Raw genomic sequence first — 8,434 nt, 5'->3', positions numbered from 1 at the left:
AGTGGCTCATATATACCCCTACTTATATACAAATGGCTCACATATACCCTTTTTCTCTAACGGAAGTGGAAAAAAAGTAATTTTAGTTTAATTATTTAATTATTTATTTTAAAAAAATATAATCCCATATGGGTATATTTAATCCTCCTCAAACATTTTTTTTTTGTTTCAATGGCTAATTTAGATTTATTATTTTGATGGTCAAATTTATTTATGTTTCACTAATATTCTTGTAAAATTTATTATAGATGACCCAATTTTTTTCTTCAAATACAAAAACTAAATTACAATATAGCAAAAAAAAATTGTTTTAAATTATAATATAGCCACAAAAAAATAATTTTAATTTTTTTTCTTTACACTAAGGAATGAAAGAAAAAAATAAAATAAGAATAAGAAACTCAAATAATGATAATCAAAGAAGTCAAAAAATAATTTATGTATGAAAAAGATTAAAATATATCATGAACTTTGCTAGAAGAATCATATATACCCCTAAATGATTTTAAAAAAAATTAAAAGTCAAAAATATAAATTTAAAACTAAAATTTTCACTTCCGTTAAATGTAGGGTATATGTGAGCTCATTTTGTAACGGTAGGGGTATATGTGAGCAGTTTGTATAATGGTAAGGGTATATATGAGCCACTTTCATAACGAGGGGCATATCAGCTCCAAATGACAAAGTTGAAGGGTATATCAGACCCTTTTTCCTTTAATTTTTATAGGTAACTATGATGCACAGAATTCAGAAAAAATATATTTACTATAGTTATATGTATCGCAACTTCAATCATATGAAATTTTAGATATCACATAATGTGAAGTTAATCCGAAATGAATAAATTTGTTATTTTGTGTGACCTACAAATACATCTTAAATGGTGATTGTAAAATTGAATATTTATGCACGTCAAAGACTAAAATTTTCACCTTATTATGTTCACACTTTCGAGCCTCAATGATCTGTCATGAATAATTTTATACTAGTATGACTGCGATCAAATCTTTCTGTAACAGTCATTCGATCATTTTTGTCCATTAAAACAATTTATTGTTGTACATTTATAATTACATTTGACATTTGAATTTTGGCATTCATCTTTTTAATATTATAATAGAAAAATAAATAAATTTAAGACATGAAAAGTACTTATTCGATGTTTAGATTTCATATAGCATAAATTATATTAAGGGAAAAGGGTCAAAAATATCCCTCAATTTTATTTTGTTAGTTGATTATATCCCTATAGTTAAAACAAAGTTATTCATACCCTCGTTGTCACTATTTTCACCATTTATACCCCTCAATTGACGGAAATCCCTAAATTGACTCAAATTAACCTGAATTTTTTAAAAAAAAGACCAATTCCTCATTTTAAACCCAATTCCCCATAATATAACCCATTCCCTTTTTACTCATTCTTTCAATTTTTTTTATATAATCCATTCCCCTTTACACATTAACTTCTCCTCGATTGTTCTTCATTTTCCTTACCCATTTAATGTGACTGATTGTATTAAGCAACATCCTGGTGGAGATATCCCTTTACTTAATCTTGCTGGACAAGAAGCAATTGATCCATCTTTTCATTCAGGTACTGCTTGGAATCATCTTGATAACTTCTTTACTGGTTATTATTTAGAAGATTATCATATTTCTGAGGTATCAAGGGGTTATAGAAATCTTTGTGTTGACTTTGTTAAAACTTGATTGTTTGAGAAAAAGGGTCATGGGGTTATGTATTCATTCTGTTTTATTGAGATTTTGTTTTTCTTGACTTTCTATGGTGTAATTTTTAGTGATAGTTTCTTGATTCATATGCTTTTTAGAGCATTGTTGGGGTTAACTTGGATGCAGATTTCTTATTTAGGTCATGATTCTGGTCATTACTTGATTATGACAAATAAGGGGTTCAATAAAATGATACAAATTATGTCAGGAAATTGTCTTACTGGGATTAGTATTGCTTGGTGGAAATGGACTCATAATGCTTGGCTTGTAATAGCTTGGATTATGATCCTGATCTTCAGCACTTGCTAGTTTTTGCAGTATCTTCAAGTTTGTTCAAGTCATTGAATTCTACCTTCTATGGAAGAGAGTTAACGCTTGATTCCCTGGCGAAATTCTTTGTCAGCTATCAACATTTTACATTTTATCCAATCATTTATGTTTCTAGGGCGAATTTGTTTGTACAAACGTTGTTGTTATTGTTCTCTATAAGGAAAGTGCATGATAGACTTTTGAACATTTTGGGAAATGAAGAATAATTGAGAAGAAGTTGATGGGTAAAGGGGAATGAGTTATATGAAAAATTTGAAAGAATGGGTAAGAGGGGAATGAGTTATATGGATTATACTATGGGGCATTGAATTTAAAACGGGGAATGAGTTTTTTTTTATAATTCGGGATAATTTGAGTCAATTGAGGGGGTATAAATAGTGAAATTAGTGACGGCGAGGGTATGAATAACTTTGTTTTAACGGTAGGGATATAGTCAGCTAATAAAACAAAGCTGAGGGATATTTTTGACCCTTTTTCCTTATATTAATCAATAATTTTCTCACATAAATATTTCAATTTTACACCCTTTTTATCTAAATAAAATATAGATATACCCAAATCATTCCATAATGAAAGTATACTTGATGTAATATGCTTTATCAAAATCGATATATTAAACATTCAAATATTTGATCAACATACTAGATCAATTATTAGTCATGTTAGAAATTATGTCCTCTTTTTTAATATGGCTTTATGATACAAGATAATGTTATAGAGGCATATGATTGTTGTAGAGGAGCAATTCTACAAAGTATATATTGAATGATGTTGCTAATTATAGGTAAAAGAAGTTGTCATAAAAACAAACATAATATAAAGAAGTGGTTTCAAATAAAATTTGATTATTATAAATAATGACGAATATATAAAAGTATATATATATATATATATGTGTGTGTGTGTGTGTGTGTGTGTTAGTAAAACAAAGAATTGGATGTACATGTGGATGGGTTCCACTCATCTTGGAGGCCAAGTAGATCAGTGTAGCAAGTATACTACTCCAAGTTTGAAGGCTTATAAAGTCTTCCATTCTATGTGAAATAAAGATATACAGATAGAAGCAAAAACATAATTACTACTCTTTCTTTCCTTTTCTTTGTTATTTTAGTTTAATATTTACCTTTTTTTTATAATACGTTATCAGCAAAAAGTTATAACTACATTTTGACCTCTTACTCCAAAGATTTTTTTATTTTATTTCTTCACTAAGAAAAAAAGATATCATCATTGAGCAGTTTATAAGTTTATTGATCTGGGTGATTAAAAGTAATATATTTGATATAATCTCATATTGATTCCATTCTCTTATATTCTTCACTAAAATTCATTTGTTCTTGATTTTTTTGGATAAATCTGTAGTTACTTCTAATCGGCTATTTTCTTGAGCTGAGATGAAATTATTAGACTAATTGAATCATTGCTAGTAAGTTCTTTAACATGAATACATGATTCTTGAAGTTGAAAAGGCCAATAATATATAATAGGAATTTTAAGAATTTAATCAAGTTGTTGTGTTGTTTCTTGTTCTTGTGATAATAGAGTATGATTCTTGAAGATCTTGATATTGCAATATACCACCATGAATGATTTATTGTGGCTTTTAGATATTTATACAAACACATTTTGTAAGATGAGAGTCAAGGTAAGTCAAGTTTGGATTTGATTTTTGCTATGAGGTTACTTTCTTTAGAACCACATAGAGGATTTGATTTTTATCATCGATATATTTATATTGCCGACAATTAATAGATGTCTCACATAAGATTCATATTGAATCACATACTTATCAATAAATTGGTGAAAATACGTCTTAATTTACAAAAAAAAAATGGTATTATTGTTCAATTCTTATGTCTTATTGAGATCTGATTGCATATTCTCCATTTTTGAAAATCTCATATTATTTTTTCCTTATAAAGGTTATGTTGGCCATTGAAGGAAAGTTGCAATTATTAAAACAACTCCACTCCCTCATTGTAAAGGAGTTGTACGACTGTGAAACAGACAAGGGAAATACTATAACTTGAAAAGAATTTGTCTTAGTATTATTTTCATTAGAATATGAAGAAATCATTTTAAGCCTCTTGTTTTGATTTTTACATCGATTTTTTTTCTATATGAATGACTTATTGTATTACATGTGTTATATAAAGATTGAATACATTAATTTGTTTTACCCCAATAATTGTAGGCTTTGATTTGTGTAATTCTAACAATTTTGTTTCAGAAGAGAATTGAAGTACAAAGAAGCAAACTTATTTTGTTTCAATAATTAAGTGAACATATTTTTTTTTAAAGGATTATGGATGAGTCATGCTACACCTTGGCTTATTACCTCATTGGTTAAGGGTAAAATGATGAATTCAAGTTTCATCGAATCAAGAGGATAAGATGTTGAATTTAAGTCCTAATGCACCACAGTGATGACAAAATGATGACTGAGCAAACTAATGTGCTCTTGATGAAAATTATGAAACACATGGTTTTGCTCCATTCTAAAAAATGAATGTGGTAACAGTACATGATAAATCTAAAAGATGACTATTGAGATTGTATAATGAATGTGGGTGTGACAAAAGATAAAATAATAATAATCATCATTGTGGTAAAAATGAAGAACACTGTAATTTTTCCAAATAGTCCTTCAAAATATGAAGGTAATTTTTGTCATCAAAATGGTATGAAAGGTCATTAAACATATTTGTTATGAGACCTAATAATTGGATAAGTTTATAAATCCTCCATCAAAGAAAAGGATGAAAAAGAGGTGATACACTTGACTTTCAAAAGTGATGTTGAGGTATGTCATATCATGAATATTATAAATTTCAAAGCATGGCAATGAACTTCTAATGAAAGGAATAATTATGAAGCATGTATATATGATTATGGTCAATTCCTTGAAGAGAATGTGGCTTGTGGTAAGTATCATGAAAAGTGGACCATTCCTGAATGTGTTGAGAGATGATGAAAATTATAAAAAAGCACATACTCATATATGATTTAATAAATATCACAACTCACCCTTATGGGAGGTTAGAGAGAAATAAAGAAATTTTATGTTGGTATAAATGGTCATTGATCAAGTACTTTTAGTACATCACAAATATTGTGATACATTTTATTATGAACTATCAAAATGGCAAAAGAAGGAATAATTCTTGACCACAAAAATTTGTCATTGATTATGTATCTCTGTACTTCAAAAATATTTTGCCATGTATTAAACAAAAGGGAGAAGATACTAATGACAAAAGTAAATCAAGAAACAAGTTTTGCTTGTAATGATTTTGACCATGACAATAATGATATAAATTTATCCTTGAAATAGATGTTCACCACACAAACAATGTTATGAAATCTGTGGCATAAATGTTATGAAAACTTTTTCCTTGGGACATAAAAGTTTTTGGCAAAAGTTCTGACATTATTGGAGATATTTTACCCTATGATTGATACAATAAGGTTGTTTTGATCTGGCAACATATGAAAAACTTGAATGCATATAATGAATAATTGTCATTTCTAGCTAGATAATGAAGGTTATATAAAAATCATCGAAGCATTCAAGGTGTCTGAAGCATAGAAAGGTTTGAAAGAAACTTTTTCAATAAAGCTTCAAGAATCTTTACGTGGATTGAAATAATCAAGGAAGAAAGGGTATAAAAATGACCCTATTGTCCTTGTATTTTTATAAAAAGGTCAGGATCTGAATTTGTTATAATAGTTGTGTATGTTGATGACTTGAATAACTTTAGCACTCTTAAAGAGATTTCAATACTTGTTGAGTGTTTGAAAAGAAAATCAAAAATGAAAAGATCTTGGTAAGACAAAATTTTGTCTTGACCTATAGATAGAGAATTTGACAAATGAAATATTTGACCATCAATCTGCATACATAGAAAATTTTTGATGTAATTTTTCATGAATAAATTACATTCATTGAGTACCCCAATGATTATGAGATTACTTGACATAAATAAAGATCCATATCAATATCAAGAGAAGGATGAAGAGTTTCTTAGTGATGAAACTCCATATATCAGTCAATTGGGACACTAATGAACCTTGCTTTGTATGATTAAATATTTCCAGTGAGTTTATTGACAAGATTCTCCCCCCCCCCCAAATGAGAAGACATCGAAATGACATCAAGAACTTATATGAAGTTATCCTACAGTACAACCAATAGCAAATGAAAGTATCCACGAGATGTTGGTTGTTCTGAACAAGTTGAACGAGTAATTTACTTGCAACAACAAGGTCACGAATAGATAATTTTCAAGAATGTATTCGGGTAAGCTCAAAGCCTCATCATATCCATGAAACCAAAAAATGATATATCAAAATGAGTTCAAGGATGCAACATCTTTGTGAATGTGATTTGATCTCAAAAACACTGTCAATATCAACATTTGAGAAGATGGTATATAAGATTGGATGACATCATCACAAGAAATTAAGTGATGTTTCAATTAGGGGGAGTATAATACGTGTTGCACTTTTTTTGTCTTGACCAATATTTTGTCCCACTGGATTTTCCTGACAAGATTTTTAATGAGGCAACAAATAATGTGTATTAAAAGATATGTGTACTCTTTTTTCTTCACTGGAATTTTTTCTAGTAAAATTTTAACGAGGCACATTATCTATGGACATTCAAGGGGGGTGTTATAAATCCATTGAACTAAGTGGATTGTCTATTGAGTTTATCCATAAGCTTATACTTATCATGTATGTTGAACCTTATCCATAAGCACATTGAATAGAAGAAAATTCTTATCATGGACATTCAAGGGGGGTGTTATAAAGTTTTAACGAGGCACATTATCCATAAGCACATTGGACCAGTGGCGTAGCCACATGGTGGTAAGGGTGTCCAATTGGACACCCTTCGTCGGGAAAAAATATCATAAATACAGGTAAAATGATACACGAAATTATTAAATAACATATTTTGGACACCCTTAACATAACAAGCTGCTATTTCTGGACACCCTTTGTGAAATTCCTGGCTACGCCACTGCATTGGACCTTTGGATTGATTTCTCAACCTATAAATAGATATATCATTCACGATTGTAAGACACACTTGAATAGAAGAAAATTCTTCTCCTTCATATACTTCTCTTGTCTTCTTCTCTTTATACATATATTGCTTTGAGCTTGATTTATAACAAGTTTAGAATTATTTTTTCATTTTAAAAATTAATAAATTATATAAGGAGGGTAGGAAAGGAAAAATAGAAGATGACAAGATAGGAAATCGAGGAGGAAAAAAAGTAGAACAAAAATTATGCAAAACAAACTTGGTAATGAAAAATAAATTAAAACAAAAAGTATGCAAAATAAACTTGTTGAATGAGAACAAAATAAATTGCGCCGTCTGTGGGGATCGAACCCACGACCACGTGGTTAAAAGCCACGCGCTCTACCACTGAGCTAAGACGGCATCTTGTTTATAATTTACACATGAATTAATTATTAATATCCATACTTAATCAAAACACGAGTAAATAGTTTGCTATCATCCCTTACCATTTGAGAGTAGAAGAGAATGATTCTTTCCCAAAAAAAATTCTTATAATGAAGACATAAAGTTTAAAATAGATTTATAAATAACTATAAATTCGATTGATCGGTAGACATAGTTGTTAAGACAAACAATTGATAATGATTGAAAATAATGTCAATCAATATAAAATTGATTCCAAACTATAGTTGGTATGATTATTTTCTCACACATTGCCCTCTTTAAACATTTTATATAATGTCAAATAATTTTTATCTTTTAAAGTAAATCAAAACTTCATTGTAAGTTAGCTAGTGTGCAATAGTTAGTTGTCACCCTACCATATCGTTATACAAGTTTAGGACCATTAATATAAGCAAGTTCACACATATAGTCTTTTAAGTTTATCATATATATATCATGCTTATGAGAATAAAATTACACATAACTTATAATCTATATAATTTTTTGTTTATATAAGAAGTGTATTATTACTTGGTATAAAGATGAAATTAGATGAATACCGAGAAAAATCATTGTCAATCATATCACGAATAAATCTGTTAAGCCCTCAAACGTAGTTAAGGTTACTCTTACTAGTATAATTATTCTTAACAGTTAACACATGTAGTAGCTTATAGTCTCACATTTTTATAATGAAGAGAATCTATTGATACTTAAGTATTCATTGTGCAAATGACAATGTACCATTAGACTAAATCAACAAAAAAAAAATTTAGAAACAAGGTTCAATCACCAAACCTCTTATAAGATGAGTAGTACACATGGGTTTAATAGGAAAGAAAACTTATTACTAGCATTAAGTTTCTAAATGTAAAGCTCAAAGAAAAATCA

At 28.8% G+C, this 8,434-nt stretch overlaps 1 non-coding gene and 1 pseudogene across 1 annotated transcript; one reads left to right on the top strand and one right to left on the bottom strand.

Moving 5' to 3' along the window:
* The first annotated feature begins 1,141 nt into the window (after window positions 1–1,141).
* Window positions 1,142–3,452, top strand: LOC102605852 (delta(8)-fatty-acid desaturase-like; annotated as a pseudogene).
* A 3,995-nt stretch (window positions 3,453–7,447) lies between these two features.
* On the bottom strand, window positions 7,448–7,519 carry TRNAK-UUU (transfer RNA lysine (anticodon UUU)). The gene has a single exon. It is a non-coding gene; the product is annotated as a tRNA-Lys (tRNA).
* Window positions 7,520–8,434: the final 915 nt, after the last annotated feature.

Source organism: Solanum tuberosum, unplaced genomic scaffold (genome assembly GCF_000226075.1).
Source record: "Solanum tuberosum cultivar DM 1-3 516 R44 unplaced genomic scaffold, SolTub_3.0 scf00078, whole genome shotgun sequence".
NCBI lineage: Eukaryota > Viridiplantae > Streptophyta > Magnoliopsida > Solanales > Solanaceae > Solanum > Solanum tuberosum.
This window is presented reverse-complemented; position numbering and strand designations above follow the sequence as displayed.